Source organism: Artibeus jamaicensis, unplaced genomic scaffold, assembly GCF_021234435.1.
Source record: "Artibeus jamaicensis isolate MK-2021 breed Jamaican fruit bat unplaced genomic scaffold, CSHL_Jam_final contig_1539, whole genome shotgun sequence".
Lineage (NCBI taxonomy): Eukaryota > Metazoa > Chordata > Mammalia > Chiroptera > Phyllostomidae > Artibeus > Artibeus jamaicensis.
The window spans coordinates 252,472-267,979 of record NW_026521299.1 but is presented as its reverse complement, the minus strand read 5'-3'; the positions used below and the strand labels follow the sequence as shown (position 1 = coordinate 267,979).

At 44.8% G+C, this 15,508-nt stretch overlaps 1 pseudogene; it reads left to right on the top strand.

Annotated features, from left to right (window-relative positions):
* The first annotated feature begins 7,798 nt into the window (after positions 1 to 7,798).
* On the top strand, positions 7,799 to 9,642 carry LOC119041227 (heterogeneous nuclear ribonucleoprotein U-like protein 1; annotated as a pseudogene).
* The last annotated feature ends 5,866 nt before the right edge of the window (positions 9,643 to 15,508 follow it).

Genomic DNA, 15,508 nt, shown 5'->3' with positions numbered 1-15,508 from the left:
TACAAAGGAGTTCTTATCAGACTGTCAGCAGATTTCTCAAAAGAGACCTTACAGGCAAGAAGGGGCTGGAAAGAGGTATTCCACATCATGAAAACCAAAGACCTACAACCAAGATTGCTCTATCCAGCAAAGTTTTCATTTAGAATGGAAGGACAGATAAAGTGCTTCTCAGATAAGACCAAATTTAAGGAGTTCATCATCACCAAGCCCTTATTATATGAAATGTTAAAGGGACTTACCTAAGAAAAAGAAGATAAAAAAGTTGAACAGTGAAAGGACAGCAAACTCACAGTTATCAACAACCACACCTAAAACAAAAGCAAATTAAGAAGTCAGCTAGATCAGGAGTGAACTATAGAAATGAAGATCATGTGGAGGATTAGCAACAGGGGAGTGGGAGAAGGAGAAGGGGGGAGAAGGTACAGAAAATAAGTAGCATAGACGGTAGATAGAAAATAGATGGGGGGAGGGTAAGAATAGTAGGGGAAATACAGAATCTAAAGAACTTGAGACACGTGTTCATGAACTAAAGGGGAGAATGGGGGGAGGGGAACGGAGGGGGGAATAGAACAAATGTAATGGCATAATCAATAAAAAATGTTAAAACAAATAAACATGGTACCGGCACAAGAATAGACACAAATCAATGGAGCAGAATAGACAGCCAAGAAATGAACCCACACTTTTAAGATCAATTAATCTACAACAAAGAAGGCAAGAAAACACAATGTAGAAAATACAGTCTCTTCAATAAATGGTGGTGAGAAAACTTGACAGATGCATGCAAAAAATGAAACTAGATCATTTTCTTACACCATATACAAACATAAACTCAAAATTAATTAAAGACTTAAATGTAAGACCTGAGCATAAAAACTCCTAGGAGAAAACACAGACAGTAAATTCTTCAATATTAATCATGGTAATGTTTTTTGGATATGTCTCCTTGGGCGAAAGCAGCAACAATAACAACAAAAAGATGAGACTTCAAACTAAAAAGCTTTTGCACATTGAAAGAAACCATCAACAATATGAAAAAGCAACCTACTGAACGGGAAAAGAGACTTCTCAATGATACCTCTAATAAGAGGTTAGCATCCAAAATACATAAAGAATTCATACAACTCAACATTAGAAAAACAATCTTATTTAAAAATGGGCAGAGGAACTGAATAGACATTTTTTCCAAAGAAGATACACAGATAGCCAACAGGCACATGGAAAATATGCTCAACGTTACCATCACCAGGGAAATGCAAATCAAAACGACAATGAGATATCACCCCACACCTGTCAGAATGGGTATTATCAAAAGGGAAATAACAAGTGTTGCAGAGGTTGTGGAGAAAAGGGAAGCCTTGCCTCGAATAGTGTGGCTAAGTTGATTGGGGTGTCGCCCCGTAACAACGGATCAATCTTTTGATTGCCCCGTAATCACAAGATCATGGGTTTGATTCCTGGTGAGGACACATATGAGAAGGCAACCAATCAATGTTTCTCCCTCTTTCTCTCCCTGTTTGTCTGTCTGTCTGTCTCTCTTTCTCCCCCACCAATTCCTCTGTCTCTAAAAGCAATGAAGAAATGTCCACATAAAGAAAATAATAGAAAAGAAAAGAAAAGGAAATCCTCATGCACCGTTGGTGGGAATGTAAATTGCTGTAGCCACTGTGGAAAGCAGTATGAAGGATCCTTAAGAAATTAAAAATGAAACTACCATAAAGACCCAGCAATTCCATGTCTGGGTATTTATTCAAAGTAAATGAAAATACTGGCCCTGACCAGCATGGCTCAGTTGGTTGGAGCATCATCCCATAACTGAAAGGTTTCGGGTTCGATTCCCAGTCAGGTCACATACCTGTGTTGTGGGCCCTATTCCTGGTCTGGGTGTGTATAATCCCCCATCCAGGCACATATGGGAGACAACCAATCAATGCTTCTCTCTCATGTTAATGTTTCTCTCCCTTCCTCTCTCCTTTCTCTAAAAAGCAAAAGTGTCCTTCAGTGAGAATTTTTTAAAAATGAAAAGAAAACGAAAACACCGATTTGAAAAGATATATACATCAACATGTTCATTGCAGCATTATTTACAATAGCCAGTAGAGACAGTCAGCCTCGGTGTTGAATAGATGAATAGACAAGGAAGCTGTGATACATGTATACAATTGAATATTACTCAAACATAAAAAAATTAAATCTTGCCCTTGAAGACAGCATGGATGGAGAATATTACGTTAAGTAAATCAGACAAAGAAGGGCAAATAGTATGTGATTGATATATGTAAAATCTAAAAATCAAAACAAACAAAATGAAACAGAAACAAACTCATAGATACAGAGAATAAATTAATGATGACCAGAAGGAAGAGGTAGGAAAGGGATGGAAAAGAAGAAGGGGGTTAACGACACACTGTCAGTTATAAAATAAGTCATGGGCCCCCAGCTAGTGTGGCTCAGTTGGTTGGGCATCGTCCTGCAAAGCAAAAGGTTACTAGTTCAATTCCCAGTCAGGGCACATGACTGGGCTGCAGGTCCGGTTCAGCTGGGGTGCATACAGAAGGCAGCCAATTGATGTTTCTCTCTTACGTCAGTGTTTCTCTCCTCTCCTCCCTCGCTTCCCTTCTTTCTTTAAATAAATAAAATAAAACAAGTCATGGGGATATTAAGTACAATATAGAAAATATAGTCAATGACATTATAATAACTATGTACAGTGACAAATAATTATTAGACTATTGTGGTGATCACTTTGTAAAGTATATAAGTTGAATCACTATATTGTATATCTGAAAGTAATACAATATAATACTGCATGTCTATTATAATTAAAAATAAATTAAGTTTTAAAATAAAATAGCTGCCCCAATTATACTCTTTTTAAAAAGAGTGAGTGGGAGCAGGATCTGAGTTGAGCGCCCTGTACATACAGGCATTCAGTGAGAAAGGGGAGCTTTGCTGACATAAGAAAACGTTTAGGAGAGATCAAAGTTGGGGGGCAGCATAGGTAGAAACTACACTAACCTCCTCCCAGGACAAAATTGAAATTACAAGTAGACTATAGAGTCATCTCTAATAACCAAATGAGTACTCGCTGAAGAGAAGCCTTATAACCAAGAATTTAGGGAAGAAGCCGCGTTGAGACTGGTAGGCAATGAGGAGACACGAGAGGGTTGACCTCGTTCCCACGGGCCACGGCTGAGATTCTGGAGGAATACCTTAGCCGCCAGGCCTAAACCACAGCTGGGCTCCCCAGCCCGGTGCATCAAAGCTGGGAAGAGGCTCTTACATAATATCTGGCCGTGAAAAGCGGCCAGGCTTCTGTCTGCCAGGGAGACACAGGCACCCTTTTAAATGGCCAACACAAAATTTCTTTCACAGCAGCTCACCCTGGGCTCTGGTGGAGGGAGGGCAGAGTGAACTACAATCACATGAGGAGAGTCTGGGATTTGTGGCTCTGGGGAAGAGAGCTGAAGTGTCAGCTGCCTGGATCTCTGTACTGAGCCGTTCCCCCATACCACAGCAGCCGTCTTCCTTGGGTGGACCACTCCCTTCCATGAAACATCAGCCTGGGAAAAGCAGTACCCCCACCCCCTGCATCCCTCTCGCCCCACCCCGTGGAACTTATTTCCTGCTGAGGAGTATAGCCGGAGCTTCTATCAGTGACTGAGCCTAAACATCAGCCAGCTGGTGGAGGTAAGTAGAGGCAGATGTCTGGGTGCTTTGGATCTTGGATGACCTATCCCCAGGCCTAGTGCTGGTAAAGCCTGCCTTGGTGCACAGTTTGGTCCTTTCCACATGTGGCCCAGCAGAGGCAGCCACAAACTGTGGATCACCGATAGCTCCAAACAGGTTGCCAGTCACAGGCAGCATCTGACATTGGTCTGCACCAGAGTCCCTCCCAAGACACCCAGAATCAACACATCCATGGGCCAGCTTCAGACCACAGCAGAGTAGGAGCCAATAAGCTTCAGGAGCAGCATATGCAAAGGGAGATCTCAGCAGGCACCAAACCCTACTGAGGCAAATTCTGCTTTGTGTAATCAGCATCCACATAGCAGCTTGCACATGGTGGTGGGGGTTGAGCCTCACAGTCAGCCAGCCTGAGGGTTGATTCCAAACACGAATAGGCCAATATCAATAATGAACTATTAGAAAGGGAATATACCCTGACAGGCATGGCTCACTCTGTTGGAGTATTGTGCTATAAACTAAAAAGTCACGGGTTTGATTCCCAGTCAGGGCACATGCCTAGGCCGCAGGTTTGGCCCCTGGTTAGGGTGTGTACAAGAGGCAACCTATCGATGTGTCTCTCTCACATCAGTGTTTCTCCTCTCTCTCTCTTCCCCCTCCCCTCTCTCTGAAATCAATAAGCATGTCTTTGGGTGAGGATAAAAAAAATTAAAAATAGAAAAAGAAAGGGAAATTAAGAAAACTTCTTTCACAGTTGTTTCAGAAATAATAAAACACCTAGGAACAATTTAGCCAAGGATGTAAAAGACTTGTACTCAAAAAGACACTGAAGACAGAAACTGAAAAAGATACAAATAAGTGGAAGCACATACTATGCTCATGGATAGGAAGAATTAACATCATTAAAATGTCCATACTACCCAAGTAGTGTATAAATTCAATGCAATTCCTATCAAAATACTAGTGACATATTTCACAGAACTATAACAAATATTTCAAAAATTTATATTAAACCACAAACACTCCAAATAGCTTTAGGAATCTTGAGAAAGAAAAACATAGTTGGAGGGATCGTGTTACCTGATATCAAAGTATACTACAGGGCACAGTAACCAAAATAGCATGGTACTGGCATAAAAACAGACATATAGATGAATGGAACAGAATAGAGAGCCCAGAAGTAAACCCACACATTTATAGTCAATTAGTATTTGACAAGGGAGGATAAACCAAAAATGGGCCAAAGATATTCTATTCAATAAATGGTGTTGGGAAAATTGGACAGATACATGCAAAAAAAAAAAAAAAGAAAGAAAGAAAGAAACTAAACCATACACAAGAATAAACTCAAAATGGATTAAAAACTTAAATGTCAGACTCCAAACCATAAAAATCCTAAAATAAAACATCGGCAGTAAAATCTCAAACATTTCTCGTAGCAATATTTTTCTGATATGTCTCCTCAGACAAGGAAAACAAAAGAAAGGAAAAAACTAATGAGACTACCTCAAACTGGAAGTTTTTGCACAGCAAAGGAAACCATCAACAACCCACAACTGATGAATATGGGGAACCATCTCCCATATCCATCAGTACGAATGGGAGAACATATTTGCTGATACATCTGATAAGGGCTTAATATCCAAAGTTTATGAAGAGCTTATAGCCCTGACCAGTGTGGCTCAGTTGGTCATCCCACAGAGCAAAAGGTCACCAGCTCGATTCCCAGTCAGGGTACATTCCCGGAGCGTGGGTTCAGTCCCTGAATGGGGTGCATACGAGAGGCAACCAGTCAATGTTTCTCTCGCACATAGATGATTCTCTTCTTCTCTTTCTTCCTCCATTCTGCTCTCTCTAAAAATAAATAAATAACATCTTTTTTAAAGAAATTACAAAACCCAAAACACACATACACAAAAAACCAACAAAAACAATCCGATTAAAATATAGGCAAAGGACCTGAATAGACACTTCTCCAAAGAGGACCTTCTGATGGTCAATAGACGTATGAAAAGAGGCTCAATATTACTAATCATCAGAGAAATGCAAATGAAAGTCACAATAATATCACCTCACAACTGTCAGAATGGCTGCTATCAGTAAATCAACGAACAGCAACTCCTGGTGGGGACGCGGAGAACAGGAAACGCTCATGCCCTGCTGGTGGGAATGCAGCCACTGTGGAAAGCAGTATGAAGATACCTCGGAAAACTTAAAAAGTAACTGCCTTATGATCCAGCAGTTCTGATGCTGGTGTGGTGTCCAGAGTGAGGGCAGGGACACAGGAAACCCCTGAGGTTGCACAGGAGAGGCTGCATTCCCTAGGTAACCAAGCTGGCCATGGCGAGTGATGATAGATTCCCCATCCCGGGCAGAGGTGTGACAGGAGGAGACTTGGTATGGAGTCTGCACAAGGCTAGAGAGAGAAACAAACAGAAGAAAAAGCCCTCCTAACCCCGTCCAGTTCATGACTGAAGGGGAAACCAGAGGTCACAGTGGCATGGGGACCATAGAGGTCACTGTGGTGGGAGGGGGAGGTGCTGACTTGCTAGTCTAGCCTGGGAGAAGAACAGGATTGGCCTGGGAGCTAAACCCTTCTGGAGCATATGGAAAATTGGGCCAGGAGATCTAAAAACAGAGGGAGGGCAGGCCAGAGTGGTAGCGAGACCCAGCAGGCGCTGGAAGCTGTGTGGCCGGGCAACAGGCCCTGGGACCCACACGCAGAGCCAGCTGCAGTGGTTGGCGGCTGCACTGGGCCCCTCGCAGAGGAGCTGCAGTGGGAATGGCAGCGAGGGCCACGCACGCAGACTCGGGGGCCTGACGCCAGACAGCCCTCCGCCTGGCAGCCTTGGGCTCTGAAGGACAAATAAGGATGGAGTGGGTTTTCTGGGCACGGTTTGAGTTTCAGTCTTTTGGAGAACAAATGGGTTTTTTCTGTGTTTAGCAGAAGATAGGAGCTTGGAGCCGGGAGTCCCCCATTTCTCCAAATTGTGCAACATTTTGATAAAGAAAAGAACTATTTCCTTCCCCACCAACCTCTGTCTTATGCCTGTGTTCAGTGGCAGGCAGCCGACCCCACTTTTGTTCAGTAATAATTCCACATCTGGGAATTTACCTAAAGGAACCTGAAACACTAATTTGAAAGAATATCTGCACCCCTATGTTCCCTGCAGCATTATTTACAATCACCAAGATTTGGAAGCAGCCCAAGTGTCCATTAGTCGATGAGTGAATAAAAAAAGTGGTGGTACAGTTCTACAATGGAATATTACTCATCTGTAAAAAAGAAGGAAATTTTACCCTTTTGACAGCATGGATGGAACCTGAAGAACAGTATGCTAAGTAAAATAAGCTGGTCAGAGAAAGACAAGTGCCATATAATCTCACTCATGTGTGGAATCTAATGAACAAACTGAACTAACAGGCAAAATAGAGACAGACTCATAGATAGAGAGCAGGCTGACAGCTCTGGGGGTGGGATGGAAAAATTGAGTGAAAAAGAAAAAAGAAGTCGTGGACAAGGATAACAGCGTGGTGATTGTGGGGGCGGAGAGGGGTGGGTGGAGGTAGAGGAGGGGGTGGGGGGATAAATGGTGATGGGAAAAAACACTCCTGGCCAGTGTGACAGAGTTGGCGTGTCATCCCATACCGAAAGGTCGTAGGTTCAATTTCCTGGTCAGGGCACATGCCTGGGTTGCGGGTTCCGTCCTTGTTTGGGCCTGTATGAGAGGCAACTGATCAATGTTTCTTTCTTTCATGAATGTTTCTCTCCCTTTCCGTCTCCCTCCCTTCCCTCTCTCTAAAATCAATAAGCATGTCCTTGAGTGAGAATTTTTTAAATGGTTCAATCAAAGACATAAAGAGTGAATGGCCAGTGCCATTGGATGGAGCATGTCCCCCATTTCTCCTTTGCCTCCTGATAGAAAAGGCTTAAGGGGTACAGAGCCCCAGGAGGCTGGGCCAGGGAGGTGCACTGTGGGAAGGTGCAGGAACTTGGGAGCAGCTGCAGTGCTGTGGCCTGGACACTCGCAGCCTCGAGGCTGAGCGTGCTGAGTGGCAGCAGGCCACGCTGGAGGACAAGGATGACAACGAACCCAAGCGAGGAGGTGTCATGGACAATGTCACCAGGCAGAACCAATTCTATGAGACCCAGGTCAGCAAACAAGGGAATGAGTCAGGAGACCCCCGGAATGGAGCGGCAGCAGGCCTGTCGCCCTGCGGGAGCGAAGACAGAGATGAAACAAAAGCACCCGCCAGCTTCCTCCCACCTGAAGGTGACTTTGACAACACCCTTGTTGCCATCGACACATGAAACTTCAACCTACACTTCAAGGTGACCAGAAACCAGAGTCGTGGCCACATGCTTACCATCGAGGGCTTTGCGTACCTGTGGTCCGGAGCCCATGCCAGCTGTGGGGTGAGAAGGGGTGTGTGTTTGAGGTGAAGGTGATGAGGAAATCTCCGTGCGGCACCTTCTATCAGTGGAGCCTGACCCACGTGCCGTCTGTATTGGCTCGTCCATTGACCCCCACGGCATGAAGCCAGGCCTAGAGCCTTTCTTCAGTGGCTATGGAGGCACCAGGTAGAAGTCCGCCAGTAGATGGTTTGAATGTCACAAAGACAAGTTTGCAGAAATGATGTGATTGGCCACTTTGCAGACTTCAAATGTGGAAATGACATGGAACTTTCCTTCATCAAGAACGGGAAGTGGATGGACATTGCTTTCCAAATTCAAAAGGCAGCCTTGGGAGCCAGGACTTCTACCTTCATGTCCTGGTGAAGAAATGTGCAATGATGTTCAATTTGGGGCAGAGGGCAGAGTCCTACTGTCCATCTTCCCTGGCTTTACCTTCATCCAGCACCTTCTTCTGAGTGAGCAGGTCTGGGGCACCAGTGGACCAAAGACCAAGGCAGAATGTGAGATTCTGACCACGTGGGCCATCGAACATGCAGCCTGCAACCCCTCCAAGAAGTTCAACATCATGGGTACCAGTGCCATCATGGATAAACACAGGTGCAGGGCCTGTGCCAGCACCGGGATAACCTGATTCAGCAGGCCACCGGGTGTCTCAGCCAAATCACCGCCCACAAGAAATGCAACTATAGTGTAGAAGAGACCTATGTTCATAGGTCAGTGAAGAGATAAAAAATGAGACCACTGGAAGGATTCCAGCCAAAGCTATTGTCATTTGTCGTACTGATGAGGCCCTAAAAGACTGAAGAGTAAAGTGAACCAACAAGGAAGGGAAGGCTACCCACCCGGATATCAAGGTCTTAGAGACGAAAGCCAACTTCACATTGCCAGATGGGGGGGACACTTCTGGGAAAGGTGCTGTTCACTGGGCTGCAGCAGGAGGAGGCAGACACGCTGGTCAGGCCACTCAGCAAGGAAGGCCGCAAGGCTGGGCCACCCCCAGAAACGTGCTTTAACACCCGAGGTGGCAGTCAGGGACACGGAGGTGTCAACAGTTTCCAGTGCTAAGACAACTGAGCCCCCCGACCCAGGGGGCTTCCAGAACAGAGGGAGAGGCAGAGGCAGAGGACACAACTACCGAGGAGGCTTCAACCACGGGGTAGGGGAGGGACTACAACCAGAACCTTTGCGGTAACAGTAGCTGGGATAACAACATTGACAATTGAGGCAGCTACAGCTGGACTTCCCATTGGTAGCTGCCACAGCCACAGCCACCACCACCCAGCAATAGCCCTGCTAGGACCCACCAGGGGCCAGTAGTTACAACAGAAGCAGTAAGATCCCTGGCTCAACTCCCACAGCCAGCACCCTCACTATTGGCAGCCACAGCCCACAATGGACCACGACCACCCACTTACAGCCAGGGCTGTACAACTTTGTCACCTTCACCTCCACCACCTGCCCACAGCTATGGTAGCAAACGTGGCTGCACCCTGGCCCCCGCATCCCACCACACAGGCCTGCCTTCAGCCTGGCTGTGACAGTATCAGCAGGAACCAGTGCTCTTGGAACCAGGGCCAACACTGCCATTCCACAGTAACTACATGGGGGTATGTAAGAGCACTCAGGAGCCAGTGGGCCCCCGAGGCCCCTGCTGGCTTCCTCTTCCGGCTCCCACCTGGCCCCTCACCTGCCCCCAGAGGGTCCTGGGGTCGGTCGTCCCAGGACCACCTCCCTCCAGGCCACTGCCTCCTCTCTGAGGGGCTTCTTCCCCCACAGGGCTGGGCCTTTTTCTCTATCTTCAAACAGGCGACAATGACCCTTTATTTTCTCTTTCTCCCCCCACCTCCTCACTCTTCCTCCTCTTCTTACCTTCTTCCTTTTTGGCTAAAGACCCCTCCTTGGTTATATGGTGAAGCACAGTGACCGAGGGGAGATCCCGTCCTGCCCACTGCCCCGGCCCTACCGCAGCCCCTCAGCTTCCCACACCCTCATGCACTTGGCTGTAGATTCCTCCGGGAGCTGTTTTACTGTCTACCTTTCAGTATTTTTTTAAAAATCAAAAACTTTAAAAAAAAAGTTTAAAAACCAAAATCTGGAGGGAAGAAGCAGTGGCAGACATTTTTTGGTAATTGTGCAATTTGTAATTTTTAGAATTTGTTCATTTTTACACTGGGTTGGTTGTTAATATTTCACCAGGATAACCATTTCCTTGCTGCATTCACGCAACCATCATAACAACAAACACAAAAATAAAACCACAGAAACCTCTTTAACCTGTTTGTATGATGTCTCAGTTTCCCATAACTTTGCACATAAACTTCTGTATTGAGTTGAATTATCAGTGTTTTAATCTGAAGAGAGTGTGACTGTTGAACTTGAAACCTTTTAAAAATATATTTTATTGGCAACATGGAGGCATAGGTGGAAACTGTACCTCCTCACACAACCGAGTTTAAAGACAACAAAGTTTTAGTAACAAAATCACAACCGAAACACAGAAAACTGAACTGTATGGAAGTCTGACAACAACGAAACATTCAGCCAGACTGGTAAGAGGGGCAGAGTCGGCGGCTGGCAGAGCAGAGTTGCACAGGAAAAAGCAGCTGGACCAACCCAGGTGCGCAGGTGGCAGTTGGCAGATCCTGGGTGTAGGGTGGCAATGGGCAGACCCAGTGAGGGCACAAGGCAGCTGGCTGACCCGAGGTCACACATTCATGTGCAGATAAACCAGGCAGAGGAGGGAGCAGTGAGACAGACACTGCAACCCAGGGCCCCAGCGACCAGAAATAAAGCCTAAAAGCACTGATTGGAAAAACTTTCAGGGTCGAGGTGCCAGGAGAAGCTCCCAGACTCACAGAGAGTTTGTTGGAGAGATCCACAGGGTCCTGGAGGGTGCACAAGCCCACACACCTGAGAGCTGGCACCAGGGGGGCCCAGTTAGCTTGTGGGAAGCAGCAGAGGGAACCAAAATCTAAGAGAGAGAAGAACAAATGCCATTGTTCCCTCTCTGACCCTGCCCCCCCATACAGTGTCACCACCCAGCAACTTGGGTTGCCCCACCCTGGTGAATACCTAAGGTTCTGCCCCTCATACATAACAGGTGCGAACACACCAGAACATTATGGCTCAAGAAGAACAGCTCAAAGCCCCAGAGCCAATACTTCTAAGTGACCAAGAGACAGCCATCCTATCAGATGCATAGTTCAAAACACTGGTGATCAGGATACTCACAGAACTGACTGATTTTAGTCACAAATTGGAGGAACAAATGAAGGCTAAAGACTAAGTGAAATGAATGGAAATGTACAGGAAACCAATAGTAATGGAAAGGAAACTAGGACTCAAATCAAGGGAATGGACCAGAAGGAAGTAAAACATGACCAAACAGAAAAGAATGAAGAAACAAGATTTCAGAAAAAAATGAAGAGAGGCTTAGGAACCTCCAGGACATCTTTAAACGTTCCAACATCTGAATTATAGGGGTACCAGAAGGGGAAGAGGAAGAGTGACCATTGGAATCCTTATTTGAACAAATAATAAAGAACTTCCCCAATCTGGCAAAGAAAATGGACTTCCAGGAAATCCAGGAAGTTCAGAGAGTCCCAAAGAAATTGGACCCAAGAAGGAACACACCAAGGCACATCATAATTACATTAGCCAAGATTAAAATGAAGGAGAGAATTCTAGAAGCAGCAAGAGATAAGGGGACTGTCACCTACAAAGGAGTTCCCATCAGACTGTCAGCTGATTTCTCAAAAGAGACCTCGCAGGCAAGAAAGGGCTGGAAAGAAGTATTCCAAGTCATGAAAGGCAAGGACCTACATCCAAGATTGCTCTATCCAGCAAAACTTTCATTTAGAATGGAAGGACAGATAAAGTGCTTCTCAGATAAGATCAAATTCAAGGAATTCATCATCACTAAGCCTTTATTATATGAAATGTTAAAGGGACTTATCTAAGGAAAAGAAGATTAAAAATATGAACAGTGAAAGGACAGCAAACTCACAGTTATTAACAACCACACCTAAAACAAAAGCAAACTAAGCAGACAGCAAGATCAGGAGTGGAACCATAGAAATGGAGATCACAGGGAGGGTTAGCAACAGGGGAGTGGGAAGAGGAGAAGGTACAAAGAATAAGTAGCATAGATGGTAGGTAGAAAATAGACAGGGGGGAGGGCAAGAATAGTATGGGAAATATAGAATCTAAAGAACCTGTTATACATGGACATAAACTAAAGGGGGGAATGGTGGGGAAGGGAGTGTGCAGGGTGGAGGGGAATGAAACAACTGTAATGGCATAATCAATAAAATATATTTTAAACATATATATTTTTATTGGCCCTGGCTGACATGGCTCAGTGAATTGAGCACAGGCCTGCAAACTAAAGAGTTGCTGGTTCGATTCCCAGTCAGAGCACATGCCTGGGTTGCGAACTGGGTTCCCAGTTGGGGGTGTGTGGGAGGCAGCCACACATTGGTGTTTCTCTTCCTCTCTTTCTCCTTCTCTTTCCTTTTCTCAAAAAATAAATAAATAAAATCTTTAAAATAAAAAATTCAAAAAGCAAGAGCTTTCATTAGTTTATTTTATATATATATATATATATATATATATATATATATATATATATGACTATACTATTACAGTTGTCTCATTTTTTTCTCCCCTTTATTCCCCTCTGCTCTGGACTCCCCCTCCCACCATCATACGTCATCCCCCACCCTTAGTTCATATCCGTGGGTCGTACATATAAATTCTTTGGCTTCTCCATTTCCCATATTATTCTTAACCTCCCCCTGTCTATTTTGTACTTACCATTTATGCTCTTTATTCCCTCATTCTCTCCTCGCCAACTCCCCACTGATAACCCTCCATGTGATCTCCATTTCTGTGATTCTGTTCCTGTTCTTGTTGTTTGCTTAGTTTGTTTTTGTTTGGGTTTTGGGGTGTTTTTTAATATAGATTCAGTTGTTGATAGTTGTGAGTTTGCTGTTCATTTTACTGTTCATAGTTCTGATCTTTTTCTTTTTCTCAGATAAGTTCCTATAACATTTCATATAATAAGGGCTTGGTGATAGTGAACTACTTTAACTTGACCTTATCTAGGAAGCACTTTATCTGCCTTCCCATTCTAAATGATAGCTTTGCTGAATGGAGTAGTCTTGGATGTATGTCCTTGCCTTCGGTGATTTTTGATACTTCTTTTCAGCCCCTTCCTGTCTGCAAGGTTTCTTTTGAGAAATCAGCTGAGAGTCTTAGGGGAACTTCTTTGTGGGTAACTGTCTCCTTTTCTCCTGCTGCTTTGAAGAGTCTCTCCTTATCTTTAAATTTGGGTAATATGCCTTGTGTGATATGCCTTGGTGTGTGCTTCATTGAATCCAACTTCCTTGGGACTCTCTGAGCTCCCTGGACTTCCTGGAAGTCTGTTGCCTTTGATGTATTTGGGAAGTTCTCCTTCACTGTTTTTTTCAAACAAGTTTTAAATTTCTTGCTCTTCCTCTTTTCCTTCTGGTACCCTTGTGATTCGGATGTTGGAACATTTAAAGTTGTCCTGGAGGTCCCTAAGCCTCTCCTCATTTTTTTGAATTCTTTTATCTTCATTTTGTTCTGACTAAATGTTTATTTCTTCCTTTTGGTCCACTCCCTTGATTTGAGTCCCAGTTTCCTCCCCTTCACAATTGGTTCCCTGTACATTTTCCTTTAGTTCACTTTTCATAGTTTCCACTTCTTCCCCTATTTTGTGACCATACTCAACCATTTCTGTGAGCATCCTGATTACCAGTATTTTGAACTCTGCATCTGACAGTTCGGCTATGTCTTCATCCCTTAGTTCTACTTTTGTAGCTTTGATCTGTTCTTTCATTTGGGCCATGTTATTTTGGTCTCAGCATGCCTGTTATGTAGTAAGGAGCGGAGCCTTAGGTATTCTCCAAGGCAGGGCAATCCACATGGCTGCACTGTAGCACTGTCTGTGGGGGAGGAGTCCAAGAGGGAACAATGCCACTTGCTCAGCTCTCCACTGGCTTTCAGTCATTTCCCCTACTTCCCACAAGCAAATTGAGCTTTTCTGATGCTGATTTCAGGGTGGGTGAGTGTATGCACATTCTAAGACCCTGATGGTCTCTCCAACAAACCCTCCTGTGAGGCTAGGAGTTTCTTCTGCTGCCGCAACCCCCACAGACTTTTACAGCCAGAGATTTTAAGGCTTTATTTCCCCACACTGGAACCCTGGGTTGTGCAGTCTGTCTCACTTCCCAGTTGTTCCTCCTGGTTTACCCACACACAAATGTGGGACCGCCCAGACCTCCAGCCACCGCCTTACCACAAGTCCTCTCTGCCTGATTGCATTTCTCCACCCCTCCTACAGGTCTGGATGAATGTTTCTTCTTTAACTCCTTGGTTGTCGGACTTCTATATGGTTTGATTTTCTGGCAGTTCTGGTTATATTTTGTTTTTAAATTTTTTGTTGTCCTTCTTTTGGTTGTGTGAGGAAATGCTATTGAAACCTTTTTTTTAAGGGTGAATATTACTCTATATGCCAAAAACAATGTGATTAAGTTAAGAATCTGGAGAGGAGAAGCTTATCCTGGATTATCTGGGTGGGCCCTAAAGGTCATCACAAGTAATTAAACACACAGGGAAGTCAATATGAAAACCAAGCAGAAAGAGATGCCACTGCGAGGCAAGAAATGCTCATAGTCACCAGAAGCTGAGAGAGGCAAAAAATAGGTTTTTTCAAGAGCCTCTGGAGGGAAGGAGCACAGCCCTGTCGACAGCTTGGCTTCAGACTCCTGGCCTCCAACACTGTGAAAGAGGTACTCGTTGAAGCCACCAAATTTGTTGTAGTTTGCTACGGCAGCCCTCGAAAATGAATATAGACGATGGGAGCCTAGGCCTGCCAGGTAGCTGCTTGTGCCATGCGGAGAGGGCCTGCCTGTGATGAAGCTGACTTGGAGGAAAGCAGAGGAGAGGGATGGAGAGAAGGGGACCAGGGGGTCAGGCACAGCCCGAGGACATTCGGTCACCGCTGAAGGCAACCTTCCTTCCTTGGCCTTCTCAGCAACATAAGCCAACATGTGTGCCTTCTTACTTAAGCCAGTTTTAACTGGTTTTCTGTTGCTTGCAACCCAAAGAGTTGTAACAGTCTCACTCAATAATCATCAAGAGCTTTAAAAATAGCTCCAATCTGCCATGGCTGGTGTAGCTCAGTGGATTGAGCACAGGCCACAAACCTAAGGGTCACTGGTTTGATTCCCAGGCAGGGCACATGCCTGGGTTGCAGGCCAGGTCGTCAGTAATGAGCATGCAAGAGGCAACCACACATTGATATTTTTCTCCCTCTCTTTCTTCTTTCCTTCCCCTCTCTCTAAAAATAAATAAATCATTTTTAAAAATAGCTCCAAT